The sequence below is a fragment of the Apium graveolens genome, chromosome 8 (genome assembly GCF_009905375.1).
Source record: "Apium graveolens cultivar Ventura chromosome 8, ASM990537v1, whole genome shotgun sequence".
NCBI classification, from domain to species: Eukaryota; Viridiplantae; Streptophyta; class Magnoliopsida; order Apiales; family Apiaceae; genus Apium; species Apium graveolens.
Genome location: NC_133654.1, coordinates 62,622,341 through 62,639,686, shown reverse-complemented (window position 1 = coordinate 62,639,686; position 17,346 = coordinate 62,622,341).

The window sequence follows — 17,346 nt, the reverse complement described above, 5'->3', positions numbered from 1 at the left end:
AGCTCAATATCAGAATTTGCTTGTGTTAAAAGATTTCCACATAAAAAATTACTTCAAACATGGGATCATTAGTATATTAGAGACTACTAGGTCAACATCTAGCACAGTTATCCTCATTGGATTGAATAGTCACAGAAACATTCATATCACTATCAGAGATTAGAAATTCACATCAGACAACAATCAGCACTTAGAAAAATTTTCAATTTAAGCATAGATTACATAAAGACAGTAATATCTGTAAATACTGATCATAAAATCTGATGTATCAGAACATAAACTAAGCAGATTTAGAGAAAGAACCTGGAACTATTCCAAGTTCATTTACCAGTCTTGTAAAAGTTGCTTCACACAATGGTTTTGTGAAGATATCTGCTAGTTGTTGATCTGTTGGAACAAAATACAATTCCACTGTACCTTCCATCACATGTTCCCTTATGAAATGGTACCTAATGCTGATGTGCTTTGTCAATGAGTGCTGAACTGGATTACCTGTCATAGCAATAGCACTTTGATTATCACAGTAAATAGGTATTTTAGAAAATTCTAACCCATAATCCAGTAATTGATTCTTCATCCAAAGAATCTGTGCACAACAACTTCCTGCATCAATGTATTCTGCCTCTGCAGTTGATGTGGAAATTGACTTTTGTTTCTTGCTAAACCAAGAAACCAATCTGCCTCCAAGAAATTGGCAGCTTCCACTTGTGCTTTTCCTGTCAATTTTGCACCCTCCAAAATCTGCATCTGAGTAACCTATTAGATTAAAGTCTGATTCTCTAGGATACCACAATCCTAGATCAGTTGTACCCTTAAGGTACTTGAAAATTCTTTTCACAGCTGTTAAGTGAAGTTCTCTTGGATCTGCTTGAAATCTTGCACAAAGACAGGTAGCATACATGATATCAGGTCTACTTGCAGTTAGATAGAGTAATGAGCCAATCATACCTCTGTAATCAGTAATATCTACTGATGTACCAGTATCCTTATCCAATTTTATTGCAGTGACCATGGGAGTGGATGCACTTGAACAGTCTTGCATTCCAAAATTTTTTAACAAATTCCTGGTGTACTTAGATTGAAAAATAAAAGTTCCTTCTTCATTCTGCTTGACTTGAAGGCCCAGAAAATAACTAAGTTCTCCCATCATACTCATTTGATATCTTGACTGCATTAGCTTGGCAAACCTTTTATAAAGTCTGTCATTTGTATAACCAAAAATGATATCATCAACATATATCTATACCAAAAGTAAGTCCTTTCCATGGTTGAGATAGAATAAAGTTTTGTCAATAGTCCCTCTGTTAAATCCACTTTCCAGAAGAAACTGAGCTAATATCTCATACCATGCTCTTGGAGCTTGCTTAAGGTCATAAAGTGCTTTATCAAGTCTGTAGACATGATTAGGAAATTTTGAGTCTACAAAACCTGGAGGTTGTTCAACATATACCTCTTCCTCCAATTCTCCATTGAGAAAAGCACTTTTTACATCCATTTGAAAGACTTTAAACTTTTTGTGAGCAGCATAAGCCAAAAATATCCTTATGGCTTCCAATCTAGCAACTGGTGCAAATGTTTCATCATAATCAATACCCTCATGTTGAGAATAGCCTTTTGCAACCAGTCTTGCTTTATTCCTTGTAATAATGCCATCACTGTCAGTTTTGTGTTTAAACACCCATTTTGTACCAACAACTGATCTGTTCTTTGGTCTTGGCACTAGGGCCCAGACTTTATTTCTCTCAAATTCATTTAACTCTTCTTGCATTGCTTGCACCCAATCAGCATCTTGAAGAGCTTCTTCCACTTTCTTTGGTTCAGTCTGAGAAAGAAAGGAATGATAGAGACATTCATTTGATGTTGATTTTCTAGTTCTAACACCTGCATCAGGATTTCCAATAATCAAGTCAGGTGTATGTGCTTTGGTCCACTTCCTTGCAGATGGAAGGTGATCTCTAGAACTGGATGCTCCCCCATGATCCATGCTGTCTCCATCAACATTTTCTGATGCTCCCCCTGAAATTATGCTCTCTGAGTTGGATCCTTCAGAATTTGAGTTTCCAAAATTATTAGAACTTGGCCCATCAGAACTTGATGAATCAGAACTTGAAGAGCATGTTCTAGGTTCTAATGCTTCTTGAGATGTGGTTTGATCTTCAATATGCTCCCCCTTCAGAATTTGGCGTAGTTACCACAGTTTCAATAACATCAGAGTTTAACCCATCAGAATTTGCAGTATCAGGATTTAGACTATCAGAATTTACAGAATTATAATTTAAAACTTCATTCTCAAATCTCTGCTGATCAAGATCATTGAAATCTTCAAGTCCAGTAATCTTCTTATCATCAAAAGAGACATTGATAGATTCCATGACAACCCTTGTTCTTAAGTTGTAGACTCTGAAGTCTTTTATGGATAATGGATATCCAACAAAAATTCCTTCATCAGCTTTTAGATCAAATTTGGATAGCTGTTCAGGATGAGTCTTAAGAACAAAACACTTACATCCAAATACATGAAAGTACTTCAGATTTGGCTTCTTTTTCTTTACCATCTCATATGGTGTCTTTCCATGCTTGTTTATAAGTGTTGCATTCTGAGTAAAACAAGCAGTCTGCACAGCTTCAGCCCAAAAGTAGGTTGGTAATTTTGCTTCATCAAGCATAGTTCGTGCAGCTTCAATAAGAGTTCTATTCTTTCTTTCAACAACTCCATTTTGATATGGAGTTCCAGGAGCAGAGAATTCCTGCTTTATTCCATGGTTTTTGCAGAACTCTTCCATGATCAAATTCTTGAACTCAGTACCATTATCACTTCTTATGATTTTCACAGAGTCTTTGACCAATTTATCCAGTTGTTTGACATGATCAATCAAGATAGATGCATTTTTACTTTTTATGTGCAAGAAATACACCCATGTGTATCTGGTAAACTCATCTACTATGACCATAACATATTTCTTCTTTGCAATAGACATGACATTCACTGGACCAAATAGATCAACATGTAGTAGGTGATAAGGCTCAAGAATTGAAGATTCAGTCTTGCTCTTGAATGAAGATTTTCTTTATTTTGCCTTTTGACATGAATCACAAAGGCCATCAGGAGCAAATACTAATTTTGGCAGTCCTCTCACAAGATCTTTCTTGATTAGTTCATTTATATTGTTGAAATTTAAATGAAAGAGTTTCTTGTGCCAATCCCAGCTTTCTTCAATTGATGCTCTGCTTAACAGACAGATTGCAGAACCATCAGAACTTGTTGAAAGCTTAGCTTCATAAATGTTACTGTGCCTGTATCCCTTCAGAATAACTTTGCATGTAGATTTGCTTACAACTTCACAGTGTTCTTCAAAGAAATCCACATGATAACCTCTGTCACAGATTTGACTAACACTCAGTAGATTGTGTTTAAGTCCTGAGACTAGAGCTACTTTTTCAATGATGACATTCCCAAGATTGATATTACCATATTCCAGAGTTTTTTCCATGTTGCCATCTCCATAAAAAACACCTGGGCCAGCTTTCTCCACAAAGTCTGATAGCAGGGCTTTATTTCCAGTCATATGTCCTGAACATCCACTATCAAGAACTAGGATGTTTTTCCTGTTGCCTTGCAATCACAAAGACCACTAATGATTAGTTTTAAGGACCCAGACTTGCTTGGATCCTTTAGCCTTATTAAGTTTGTTAACATTTGCAGCGGATTTTACATTAGAGTTTATGTTAACAATTTTCTTATCAGAATTTACAATATCAGACTTTGCATCAGAACTTACACTAGAAGGAATAATGCTAACTTTCTTTAAAGAAGGTTTTATTTGATAATAATCATAGTACAGACTATGATATTCCTTACAAGTATAAATAGAATGCCATAAACTACCACAATAAAAACAAGGATTTTGTGGCCTATATCTAACAGACTGACTCTTAACTCCTGATTTTGAAGGTAAGGAGTTTATGTTCTTATTCTTCCTGCAAAAAGAAGCCAGATGGTTAGAATTTCCACAGTTATGACATGTTTTTCTAGGAGCATTAGGAACAGGCTTATAATTGTTACTTTTATTCACACCTTCCTTTCCATTCCTATTTTTCCTAGGTGGCTTTTCCTTGTTTACATTCATAGCCTCTTTCAGCTTATGCTTAAGCTGCTTCTTTGTCATTAAGCCTATGTTAACTTCAGTTGGCTTATCCTGTTTTGGTTTGTCAGAAGTTAATTTCTCTTTAACTTCTGATTTATCAGTATCAGACTTTACAGCTACAAACTTAACAGGATTTACCCTAGGCTTAGTAGTCTGTTTAATAATGATTGGCTTAATTTGTTCAGTTTCTATTTCACTTTTATCATCTCCATAACCTAAGCCCTCTTTCCAGTTTCCACTACTTAGCAAATTCTGAGTTGGTCTGCCAGAGTTACTCCAAGTCCTGATAATCTCTCCTTCCTTTTCTAACTCAGGTTTTAGAGATTGATTCAATTTTAACAATTCATCTCCCACATAGAAAGCATCATCTCTATCCTTCTGAGTTTGATGGAACATAACTAACTCTTTTTCTAAATAATAATTCCTTTTCTTAAAAGCCAGATTTTCAGAAGTTAACCTATCACATGTTAAAGTCTGATCTTTATAACTAATGAATATGGTTTTAAGATAAGATCTCAACTCAGTAATATCATCAGTATGAAAAGTATAAGTTGTTTGAGGTACCTTTAACTCAACAGCATCAGAACTGCTATCAGCATTTGCCATCAAGGCATAGTTCACCTCATCTTCAGAATCTGAAGTGTCTGACCATCTTTTCTTCTTTGTGACAAGTGCCTTGCCTTTGTCACCTTTTCCTTTCTTGCAATCAGGAGATATGTGGCCTTTCTCACCACAAATGTAGCATTTAACATTTGAGTAATCTCCTCTGTCAGACTTTCCAGCTTTGCCTTCAGTTTTTCTGAATCCCTTCTTATCAGAACTTCCACTTTTCTTGGAAAACTTCTTTCCCTTTCTGAATTTCCTGTATGCTATCTTTATGATACCTTTCACCATAAGAGCACACAGCTTCATCATCTCTTTATCAGCATCCATCTCAGGTAAACTTTCAGTTTCTGAGTCATCATCACTATCAGAACTTGATGACTCAGTATCAGACTTTATGATGAGAGCTTTTCCTTTGCTTTTCTTTGAGGCAGCCACTTTGGGGGATTCCTCCTCAGCCTTAAGAGCAACTGTTCTTGACTTTCTCCCATTCCTCTTGCTTCTTTGTTCCATCTCAAGTTCATGAGTCTTGAGCATCCCAAAATTTCATCAAGAGTTGTTTCCTCAAGAGCATTGTTGTCTCTTATTATTGTGGCCTTTAAATCCCATCTTTCAGGAAGAGCTAACAGGAATTTAACATTTGAATCTTCAAGATCATATTCCTTATCCACCAGTGACAGATCATTCAAGAGTTTGACAAATCTGTCATATAAATCAGTTAATGACTCATCAGGTTTTGAGTCAAAGTGCTCGTACTCCTGAGTGAGTATAGTCTTCATGTTCTTCTTGATTGCATCAGTTCCCTGACATCTTGTCTCCAAGGTATCCCATATCTCCTTTGCAGTCTTGCAGTGAATTACCCTGTTTAACATAACATTATCAATGGCACTATACAGCAAATGCCTTACTTTTGTATCCTTGGCAATATATTAGATATCTTCAGCTGTATATTCACTTTTCTCCTTTGGTACAGTTTTTGCTGGTTGATCTGCAACTACAACAGAGAGCTTGGTTGGCTTATGTGGTCCTTCATTAATTCTGTCAAGGTATTCTGGATCTGTAGCTTCCAGAAATATAGCCATCTTCACTTTCCATATGGAATACTCAGAAGGTCTCAACATGGGAACTCTTATAGTCTCATATCGACTATGAGTTATGGTTTTTGGAGTTTCTTCAGTTTTGGTGGGCTTGGTTGGAGTTCGTTCTTCTTCAGACATGATTGTTTTTGGATCTTAAACTGTTTGTGTGTTAACAGATTTGCTCTGATACCACTTGTTAGGTCACACACAGTGTGGAAGGGGGTTGAATACAGTGTATACTACAATTAAATCAAATTAAGAACACAAGTATGAAACACAGAATAATCTTATTAATAAAACTGTTCTCTCTCAGTGATGAACAAGTATCACGAGAGCTTCTAGGGTTACAATGAATAATATCCTCGATAATGATAACACATATAGTGTAAACTCTATGCTGTGTTTATATAGACACACAGTTACAAGATAATCTCCTAATTGATATGAAATATAATTATGTATCCTAAAATATATCAAATAGTTATCTTGGCCTCCAAGTATTCTATTCTTCATAGAATTCTTCTCCATGCATATCTCTTCTTGTTTTAGTCTCGATCTTCTTTCCCTTTAATCAGCCGCCTTCCTTATCTGAAAGTCTTCTTAAGTTCTGATATTATCTTCTGATGAATATCTTCTGATATCTTAAGTTCTGATAACTTAAGTTCTGATATCTTAAATCCTGACTTCAGTATAAGTACTGATTTCCAGTTAAGTACTGATTTGTCCTGTTAAGTAAGATCTGAAAACTAAACTAAAATCATATTAGCCATGACATCACAAATATATCTAACAATAGATTTTCCAGCTTCTTTTGATGACTTAAAGTGCCTTGAGTCAGCGCGGGTGACGTCTAGCTTCCAAGCATGGGATATCCAGGAGAGGATGAAACTTTCTTCCCCTCTTTCTTCCCCTCTTCGGACTTGATCCTGTCGAGCGTATAGATTTTCCAGCTTCCTTAGATTGTTGAATTCTAGCTTCTATCTCCCCCTTAGTCTTGGTAGCAGGCAAGAGTAGAGGAGTTAGAATTTCTGGCCTCACAGCTTCAGGAAATGTAGGTTGATGGAAGATTCAAGGCACCCATAATAGCTCCCAAAGAGACAGAATTCTGCATTTAGAGATGTTTGTGGGAGTGTACTAGGGTCCTTATGTCATTTTGTTGACTATGCACTAGAGTAGTGAAAGCTGTGACCTGAGTTGTTAGTGAATCTTTTGAGGCTTGAAGATTGGAGACTTGTTATTGGAGAGACTGAATTTGGAGATTTGTTGATGTGGAGACTGGTTGTTGCGAGCTTGAGGATAGAGGAGCACCAAAGGTGGCTTGAACAAATTTCTTGATGCCTTCCATCAATAATGTTGAAGGATCATATTTGGCTTGATGGAGTTGGTCCAACTTGACTCTTGTGTCATTGTTGTTTGTGATTTGATTTTGGACAACTTCATGAAGAGCCAGAAATGATTGCTTTAAGTTCTTGATGTTTTGCTCCATACTAGTGACATCAAATCTGGCCATTTGATCAGCAAATTTGTTGAACTTGTTTTTGATCTCTACTTGAGTTGGCGCAAGGTCATCTAGTTTATTTTTCACCAATCTCCTGATTCTGTCTTGATGACTATTCAGTGTCTGTTGTAGTGCTTTACCAATAAGGTGAAAAGCTTTGAGCTGTGCCTTGTAGACTTCTGTAATAGCATCATAAACCTCCTGTGGACTGAGAGTCTTGGCATTGCTTCCTAGAATAGTGACACACTCTTTTCTAAATCTAGCCAAAACCTCATCAATTTCTAAACTGAAATCTTTATCTAGCCAAGCATCAACATTCCCATCCTGCTCAACTTCATTGACAATCTTCTGTTGCAATTTTTCAACATCTTCTTTGTAGGACAACAAGATAGCCTGATAGTCCTGATTGGATATGTCAGTTATGAGTAGTTGTTGGATAATGTTTGCAAGGCCAGAAAGTTGGTCAATAAGGAGATCATTCATGGTTATTGGCTGAGTTTGAGCATCCTGCAGCCATTGTGAGATGAGGTGTGAAGGTTGTTGAGTGGGATTTGAGGTAGATGGAATGTCTGTTTGGTTTGAGGTGGAGGGTTGTGAAGAGGTAGGTAACCCTATGATTGGAATCACAGTTAAACTCACAGTAGAAACTGTGGTTGTGACAGTGTGTTGTTCACCAGTAATGGGAACCTCCATTTGAATTGGAGGGGATTTGACCAGGTTACTGTCATGTACCATGACCTCAAACCCGTGTTCTTCTTGCAAAGAACTGACACTTGAATGTGCTTGAATTGCCTCCCCAATAGCAGGATCATTGGCAATTGGACTCTTAGCTTCAATTGGCAAAACAATTTCAGCCAGGGTTTTGAGGGGAGTTGTCCTTACATGAGGAACCTCCAATTGAGTTTGAGAGGATTTAGATAGCTTCCCCTCAGGAGTACTACCCTCAAACCTTTCAATCTATGAAGATTGATTTGTACATGAATGTGCATTTGGTACTAACACAGGGTCTTCAGTAAAAACTGACAAACTCCTTGTGTTTTTGTTGGTGTCATCAAGGTCTACCCCAGCTTGTAGCCACTCACCAACTGAATGTGGTTCCTGGGTGGTGAGTACAATCTCTTGTATTGTGTCACTTGATTTTGACAACACTTGAGAAGTGGATTCCAGTGTTTCATTATATGTAGAAGAAATTTGAGAGATAAGATTAATGATTTGAGAGTTGAGTGTTCGCAGCCCCTTGAATAGATGAGGGAGCTTCAAAAGATGTGCTCTCAGTGTGTGTGCCTTCCTTATTTCTTCTTTCATATACTTGAGTGTGCTCAAGTTGTGGTGCAAACTCTTTACAGGATGCACTAGGGAGAGTGCCTTGTTCAATAAAGACACCCTGTTGAGATGATGCCCCTAGAGTCTGTTTTAATCTCTGTTTTACAACTGCATCCTTTTGGGAGGATATAGAGGTAGTTAATTTAGTGGTCAACTCAGTTTTCTTTATCTTCTTTGGCTTTTTGACCAAGGTAGACTCTAGTTGTGTTTGGTCCTCACCACTCTCATTCACAACAGTCAAGGGTGCCTGCTTTCTCTTCTTTTTACTCACTCCACCCTGTTGGGAGGATGAAGTGGTTGGTTTGCTAGCTTCTAATGATAAAGAATGAAGGGTCTCAGTTTGGGAAGGCCCCTGTTGGTGTTCTTGTGTTTGTTCTTCCACAGGCACATGAGCCATAACTGTGCTAGATGTTACAGTTGACCTCATATCAGGCATAGGGTAAGGGTAAGTCCTGAATCATCTAACATAAATGGAGTGCTTCTAAGACTTATAGGTACTTTATTATTTGTAATAAGTGAGCCAAATAGTATTTTGGACACCTGTTTATAGTTTCCTATCTTTGTTCTATCAATACCATTAAGTAAATGAATGTCTTGAACTTTATGATTTAAAGTAGACATTATAAACCTAAAAAAGAAAATTTTCTTACCTCTTGTGGCCAAAGGCATTGTGAGCCTTGTGGAGTTCCTCCAGAATTAAAAGCCCCACATTTATGTGTCTATTGTGAGCCATGGAGAACACCAGCTTCTGAACCACACTTGAGATGTCGTCATACCCTGTCTTTCTGCAGGTGAAAGCTTAGAATCAAACAGGAATGACCATTCCCTCCTCAAATGCTTCTTGTTCAAGCTAGCAAGGTTGATTCTTTCACTGTAATTGATGAAGTCCATGAATTCAGCTAGTTCCTATTGAGTAGGCACCTCCATCAAGTTATCAGTAGGAATTCCCAGAGCTTTGTTGACATCGTCCTCATTAAATTCAACTTGTCGGCCTCGAATTGAGTAATTCACCACTAGACATACAGCCTGAGACTCATGCACAACTGTCCTAACCACAACTGAGTTCCATAATTCATTGAGAACATCCATATACATAATGGTATTAGTAGTCAAGGCACCTGCAAAGTATGTCTCAGACAGAAATTTGACAAAGCTCTTGAAGCTTTCAGGAGCTTGATTAGCATCAGTAAAAGCTAGGTAGTTGGTTCCCTCCTTGGGAATGAAAGCTCTAATAGTGTTTGATGCCATTGGAAGTGTTTGAATTTGAGCGGGTAAGAGATTTGAGAGAGAAAGATTTTGAAATGAGAGAGAACGGATAAGATTTGCAAAAGTTAGGTCACTTGAGATCTCAAAAGCATAAAGAGGGGTTATGTCGAGATATCTAGGTATTTATAGAAAAAGGTAAATGATTTGCCGAGAAGTAAAAATAAACGGTTGGGATTTGCTTATCGAGAAGTCACATGTGAGAATAGATACATATCGATATGTCACTTTCCTGACTCTTGTCGAGAACTCGGTAGTGACTTATCGAGATATCAAATAAATACCCAGTTTGTCCTGAAAGGACTGAATTATTCCAATTTTTATTTGAATAAATCAAAATAAAATTGAATGATTTTGTATCAGAAGTATTTTACTAAAATAATTTATTGAATTAAATTATTTCAGTTCTAAGTTATTCGAGAAGTCTAAAATGTAAACTTGTAGAGAACTCAATGAATTAACATATATCGAGATCTCTACAAGACTTATCGAGAAGTCATAATGAGACTTGTCGAGAAGTCTTTCGAGAAGTCAATTAGACTTACCGAGAACTCAGTTCTCTATATACTTTTGTTACTTTTGATTCTGTCTTATGCTAATTTCACATATTAAAAATGTAAATTAAAAATGAAATAGTTTTCTAAGAATTTAAAAAATTCCAAGCTAAGGTTTGAATTATGAAAAATAAATATGCAGAGAATTCTGAAATATTTATAACTCATATTCCAGTTAATTTCTAATTAAATCAAATCAATTTTGATGCACTGGAAATTAATCTACTGCAACACATTAGCTGAGTTCTTGCCTTTAGGATGAAGAATTTAACGTTCCAATTTCACGAACAAGTCTAGTGAAGGTTGCTTCATCCAAAGGTTTAGTGAAAAATGTCAGCTGATTGTTTTTCTGTTGGAACAAAAATAAGCTCAATAATACCATTTGCAGCATGTTCTCTAATAAAATGGTACCTTACATCAATATGCTTTGTTCAAGTATGATTAAATCTATTGGCAATAATAGAAATAGCACTAGTATTGTTACACAAAATTGGAATTTTGTGTAACACTAGGCCATAGTCCATTAGTTGATCTCTAATCCAAAGCATTTGAGCACAACAACTTCCAGTAGCTATGTATTAAGCCTCAGCTGTGGAAGTTAACACAGATTGCTATTTATTACTATACCAAGATACAAGTCTTTGTCCAAGAAATTGACAGCTTCCACTAGTGCTCTTTCTGTCAACCCTGCCTCCAATAAAATCTGCATCTGTGTATCCAACAGCTACAAATCCAGTTCCCTTAGGATACCACAATCCCAAGTTTGGTGTTCCCTTCAAGTATTTGAAAATTCTCTTCACAGCCATCAAATATGATTCCTTTGTATTGGCTTGAAATCTTGCATACAGACATGTTACAAACATAATGTATGGTCTACTAGCAGTCAAATACAACAAAGATCCAATCATTCCTCTATAACCTGAAATGTCTACACTTTTCCCTTTCTTATCTTCATCCAACTTTGTAGCTGTAGACATAGGTGTTGATGCGGGTGAACAATCAACCATTTCAAATTTCTTCAATAAATCTTTAACATACTTGGTTTGGCTGATGAAAACTCCATCACTTCTTTAACTAACTTGAAATCCAAGAAAGTAACTTAATTATCCCATCATGCTCATCTCATATTCACTCTGCATGAGTCTTGAAAATATTTGACATAATTTTTCATTAGTAGAACAAAAAATAATATCATCCACATATATTTAAACTATGATCATATCACCACCATGCTGTTTGTAAAATAGAGTCTTGTCAATTGTTCCTCTTGTGAATCCATGTTCAAGCAAAAATTCCGACAATATGTCATACCAAGTTCTAGGTGCTTGCTTTAATCCATAGAGAGTTTTGAGAAGTTGTTAGACAAAATCTGGAAATTCTGGGTCTTCAAAGCGAGGTGGCTGTTGCACATAAAATTCTTCTTCCAACTCACCATTTAAGAATACAATCTTTACATCCAGTTGATCCACTTTAAAGTTTGAATGTGCAGCAAATACAAGAAAGATCCTTATTTCTTCAAGTCTTGCAACTGGAGCAATAGTTTCATCATAATCAATTCCTTCTTCCTGTGAGTAGCCTTTTGCAACCAACCTTGCTTTATTTCTTGTAACAATCCCATTTTCATCCATTTTGTTCCTGTACACCCACTTTGTTCTAATTATACTTCTGTTCTTTGGTGCAGGAACCAACTTTCAAACTTTATTTCTTTCAAACTGATTTAGCTCTTCTTGCGTAGCAGATATCCAATCAGGATCAAGTAGAGCTTCCTCGATTTTCTTAGGCTCAATCTGTGAAAGAAAGCATGCATGTAGACATTCATTAGGAGTTGCACTTCTAGTCCTCACTCCAACATTTGGATCACCAATAATTGTTTCTTTTGTGTGACTCCTATCCTACTTTCTGGTATGAGTTTGTTGACTTGTATTTTCTGTATTTTCTTCACCATTTGGCATGACTTGCAGAACTTTCATCTCTTTCTCCCCTGAATTTGTGCTAACAAATTCAGGTGTTTGAGATGAGTTTCCATTCTCATGATTCACTTGCTCAGTTGACTCTTCATTCATTCTGTTTCTTGTGTTGATTTCAGCTTCATCTTCAGAATCACTATCAATGTAAAATTTTCAAACTTAAGGGCTTCAGCTTCATTCTCATCAAGGCATTCCAAGCTTGGACACTTGTCATCATCAAAAATCACATATGTGCTTTCCATAATCTTCTTTTGTTAAAGCACATAGACTTTGTAGGCAGTTTTTTCCAATGAATATCCTAGAAAAATTGCTTCAAAAACTTTAGAGTCAAATTTTCTCACATATTCAGAGTTGTCTTTTAGAACATAACACTTGCTTCCAAACACATGTAGATGCTTCATAGTAGGCTTCCTTTTTTATCAGATTAAGTAGGGTGACTTGCCAAGATTATTGTTGATGAGATATCTGTTTTGTGTGTAGTATGCAATGTTGACAGCTTCCTCCCAAAAACTAGTTGACAAATTGGCATCTTGCAGCATTGTTCTAGCAGCCTCAACCAAAGTTCTATTCTTTCTTTCAACTACCCCATTTTGCTGAGGTGTCCTTGCTGCTGAGAATTCTTGAACAATACCCTTGTCTTTGCAGAGTCCAGTTAAGATTGTATTTCTCAATTTTGTGCCATTATCACCCCTTAATCATTTCACACAAATCTGATCTTCAGCCTGCTTCACAACTTTCTTGATGTGTTCAATAATGATGTGTGGATTTTCATCCTTTGAATGCATAAAATCTACCCATGTATACCTTGAGTAGTCTTCCATCATCACAAGTGCATATTTTTTCCTTGAAATTGATAAGACGTTAACTGGTCCAAACATGTCCATGTGAATAAGTTGCAAAGGTGCACTTATAGAATTCACAGCTTTGCTTTTGTGACTAGACCTTTTCATTTTTCCTTTTTGGCAAGCCTCACAAACTTCATCTTGAGTAGACTCCATATTTGGCATATCTCTCACTAACTCCTTTTTCACCAGGGTATTGACAGCTTTGTAATTAAGGTGAGAGAGCTTGTTGTGCCACAACTTGCTTTTCTCAATAGATTCCTTGGTGTAGAAGCAACATATTCCATCCTTATTTGCTTAGTATAAATCTGCAACAAACAAGCTTCCCTTTCTTGCTCCTTTCAAAGCAACTTTACCAGTCTTTTTGCTGATAATTGAGCATTCTCCTTTGTCAAATGAAACCTTGAATCCTCTATCTGTGAATTGACTAACACTCAGGAGATTCACCTCGAGACCAGCTACCAGTGCTACATCTTCAATGACAATATTTTCAGAAACTAACTTGCCATATCTCATTGTGAATCCTTTGTTGTTGTCTCCAAAAGTCACTAATGGGCCAGCCATCTCCACAAATAGTGACAACATGGCTTTATCACCTGTCATATGCTTGGAGCATCCACTATCTATGATCCATATGACCTTCTTCACCTTTCCCTGTACATAATGATGATTAAGTGTGTTTAGCTACCCAAACAATGTTGGGTATTTTCTTCATTTTAACAGAAGTTGCAGAAGTAGAATTTGATGATTCAGAAAGAAGTGTGTTCAATGATTGATTTGCATTTTTCTTTTTAGCTGAAGATTAAATATTAACTTCTTTAAGGTCTACTCTCAGCTTATGACAGCTTTTCATCACTTTCATATTGCAAGGAATGCAATCAAATTTGTCACAAAAGGAATAAGAATCTTCATCCTTTGCTTCATTTTATTTGCATGCTCCCACTTTTGGCTCACTAACAGCCTTTTTTTACAAAGGTGAGTTAGATGACTTGTAGAGCCATATTTTTGACATTGCTTCATGAGAGCATCTGCAACAAATGCAAAGTTGTTGCTCTTGTTCACTCCAATTTTCCCATTCTTGTTCTTCTTTTTCTTTCCTGCATTCTCAGTCTTGATTTCTTTGATTTGTGTCTTAGAAGCTTGGTTGACAACGGGCTTCTTTTCAGTTTTAGGAGTTGGAGTTGTTTTTTTGCATTCTTTCTCATTGTCTTCATCTGCAAGCTCTTACTTGATGACTGACGCAACTTCACTGAAATTGACTTCACATGCCTTGAACAAAGGTGCATCAACTTTTCGCAGCATAGCTGGGACATCTTGATTTGCAATAGCTTTACCTTTTTCACCTTCACTTTTCTTATCGTTGTTCAAAGCATCATAGTCCAAACCAATAGCTATATTAGCACATGGTTTGTTCTTCTCATGGTATTGTCCAACCAACTAAGATGCATTCCTGAATGACTTCGGTTTCACTTCATTATTTTCTAACTTTTCCCTCAATACAGCTTCTATTTCACTTACACACTTGAGCTTGTTCTTCAGGTATTCATTTTCTTGCCTGACATTTTCAAGCTCAACAATCTGCAGTTCTAATTCTTGCTTCTCAATTTCAAGTTTCTCATTTAACTTTGACAGCCTACTCACTTCCTCAATAGCTGCCACCATGCTTGTGTGTATATGAAACATCTTTACGCTCATCTTTTCAACAGTTTCTTTATATTAACTTGCATCTAAATCAATAGTGGTTAGAGTTGGTACCTCTGATTTTGAAGTGGATGATTCTTCATGCTCAAGGGCTATGAGAGCATAGTTTCCAAATTCTTCTTTGTCTTCATCCTCATCAGAGTCATCTCAAATCTTTCCTTCAGCAACATAAGTTTTTCCCTGTTGCTTCTTTAAGAGAGCTTCATATTTGGCTTCCACCTCCAGATAGACTTTATCCTTTTTCACCTTCTTTGGCTTCCTGCACTCAGTAACAAAGTGGCCCAATTCATCACAGTTGAAACACCTTATCTTTGATCTGTCAACAGATCCAGTTTTGTAACCTCCTTTACTGGCTGAGTTAAACTGAGTTTTTGACTTCCAGTTGTTGCTGTTGGAGGACTGTCCCTTGTTCTTGAAAAACTTTGGCTTTTTGACCCTGATGTTAGAGAATTTTCTAGCCAGGTAAGCCATAGATTGATCCATTTCATCTAGCTCATCAAGGGTATAATACTCATCTTCCTCCAGCTCCAAAATAACTTGCTTTTGAGGTCTTTTGCTCTTTTGCTCCACAGCATGAATGACTGGAGCATGTGCATCTTGTTCATCTTCACTTGCTTCATTGTCATTGACAACTAAGGCACTGGATCCATCAAGTACATATCCTTGGTTTGATCTTAATGACTTTTTTTGCAACATCTCAAGTTCATATATCTTCAAGTTTCCATACAGCACCTCAAGTGTCATTCTGCTCAAATCTCTTCCTTCTCTTATGGCTAATATTTTCTGTTCAAGGTGGTCAGGAAGAGCTAACAAGAACTTCAGATTAACCACCTCAGCTTCATAATATTTATCATGAAGTTGCAAGTCATTTATCAGTTTATTAAACCTTTTAAAAACTTCAGTGAATCCTTCTTTAGGCTTGGCCATGAAACCCATATACTGAGACATCAGTATCCTCCTTGATTAGACCTTACTTCCTCTGTATCCTCACATAAGATCTCAATCTTCTCCCAGATTTGTTTGGCTGTGTCACAGTTGACAATATTGTTGTACATAACATTGTCAAGTGACTCTATTAGAATTAGTTGCAGGCTACTATCTAGAGAGACTTCCTCCATTTCAGTTTCAGTGTATTTTGAGGGGTCTTTAGGAGCATAATGAGCTGGGATGACCATGTCTCCATCTGTAGATTCCTCAACCCTTTCCATAGGAGTAAAAGGGCCATTCTTGAAAATCTGGATATACAATGGGTTGACCATCCTTATAAACACCATCATCTTCTTTTTTCATAATGTGTAGTTGGCTTTATCAAAGGCTGGTATCTTGATGCTACTTAACTTTTGTGCACTCATACTTCCAAGATCTTTATTTGTTTTCTTTCATATTTTGTTCTTATACCACTTGTTAGCTATTGAGTGCAACACAGAGAGGGGTGAATCCTTTTAAACAGTTTGGATATTGGTGAAAAAAGTAGTTTATAACTTGTAGAGATATTGTGTTAGACAGAAACAAAACAACAAGCACAATATTTCAAAACTCACTTAATTTGTATTAATTAAGTTTTTCTTACTACAAATTATGTGTTCTTAAAAATATAAGAACTCGGCTTCTTCCTTGAGAGAATACAAGAAAATTTAGATCTATTTGTTACAACTAAAAACAAAGGACCAGTATTTACTTTATAGATTAGTAAACACAGGTTTACACAACATGCAATAAGATGTACTAAACCTTTTTCTAATCAATCCCTGATTCTTTCTAAATCTTTGCACAATTTTTTGGTAAGTCTATGACCATCCTTTGTCGGGTAATCTTAGCCCTTGATCTTGTATTCTTCCAGTTTCTTTGTAGACTTTCCAATCTAGTGAATAGATCGTTTGTTGATTGATAATCTTGAATATTTAACTTGTCTGCATTCTGTATTTGAGAGGCATATCGAGATCTCCAGTTTTTTCTACAAAGAAGTGACATCTCGATAAGTATAATGACTTATCAAGATCTCTGAGTTCTCTATAGGTATAATTGACTTGTCGAGGTCTCCAGATACTTGCATGGGAAATGACTTGTCGATATGTCTGAGATCTCTACGTGTAGAATTGACTTGTCGATATCTCTGAGATCTCTATACACATTTTGACTTGTCGATATTTCTGAGATCTCTAATGAGATATTAACTTGTAGATATCTCCAATACTTCACATCTTCGTTTTGACTTCTCGATATCTCTGAGTTCTCTACATGTAGAAATGACTTGTCGATATCTCCAATCTTCACATCTTCATTTGACTTGTCGATAACTCTGAGACTTCTCGATTATTCATTATGGACTTCTCGAATGACTTCTCAATATTACTTGATATGTTACTTGTCG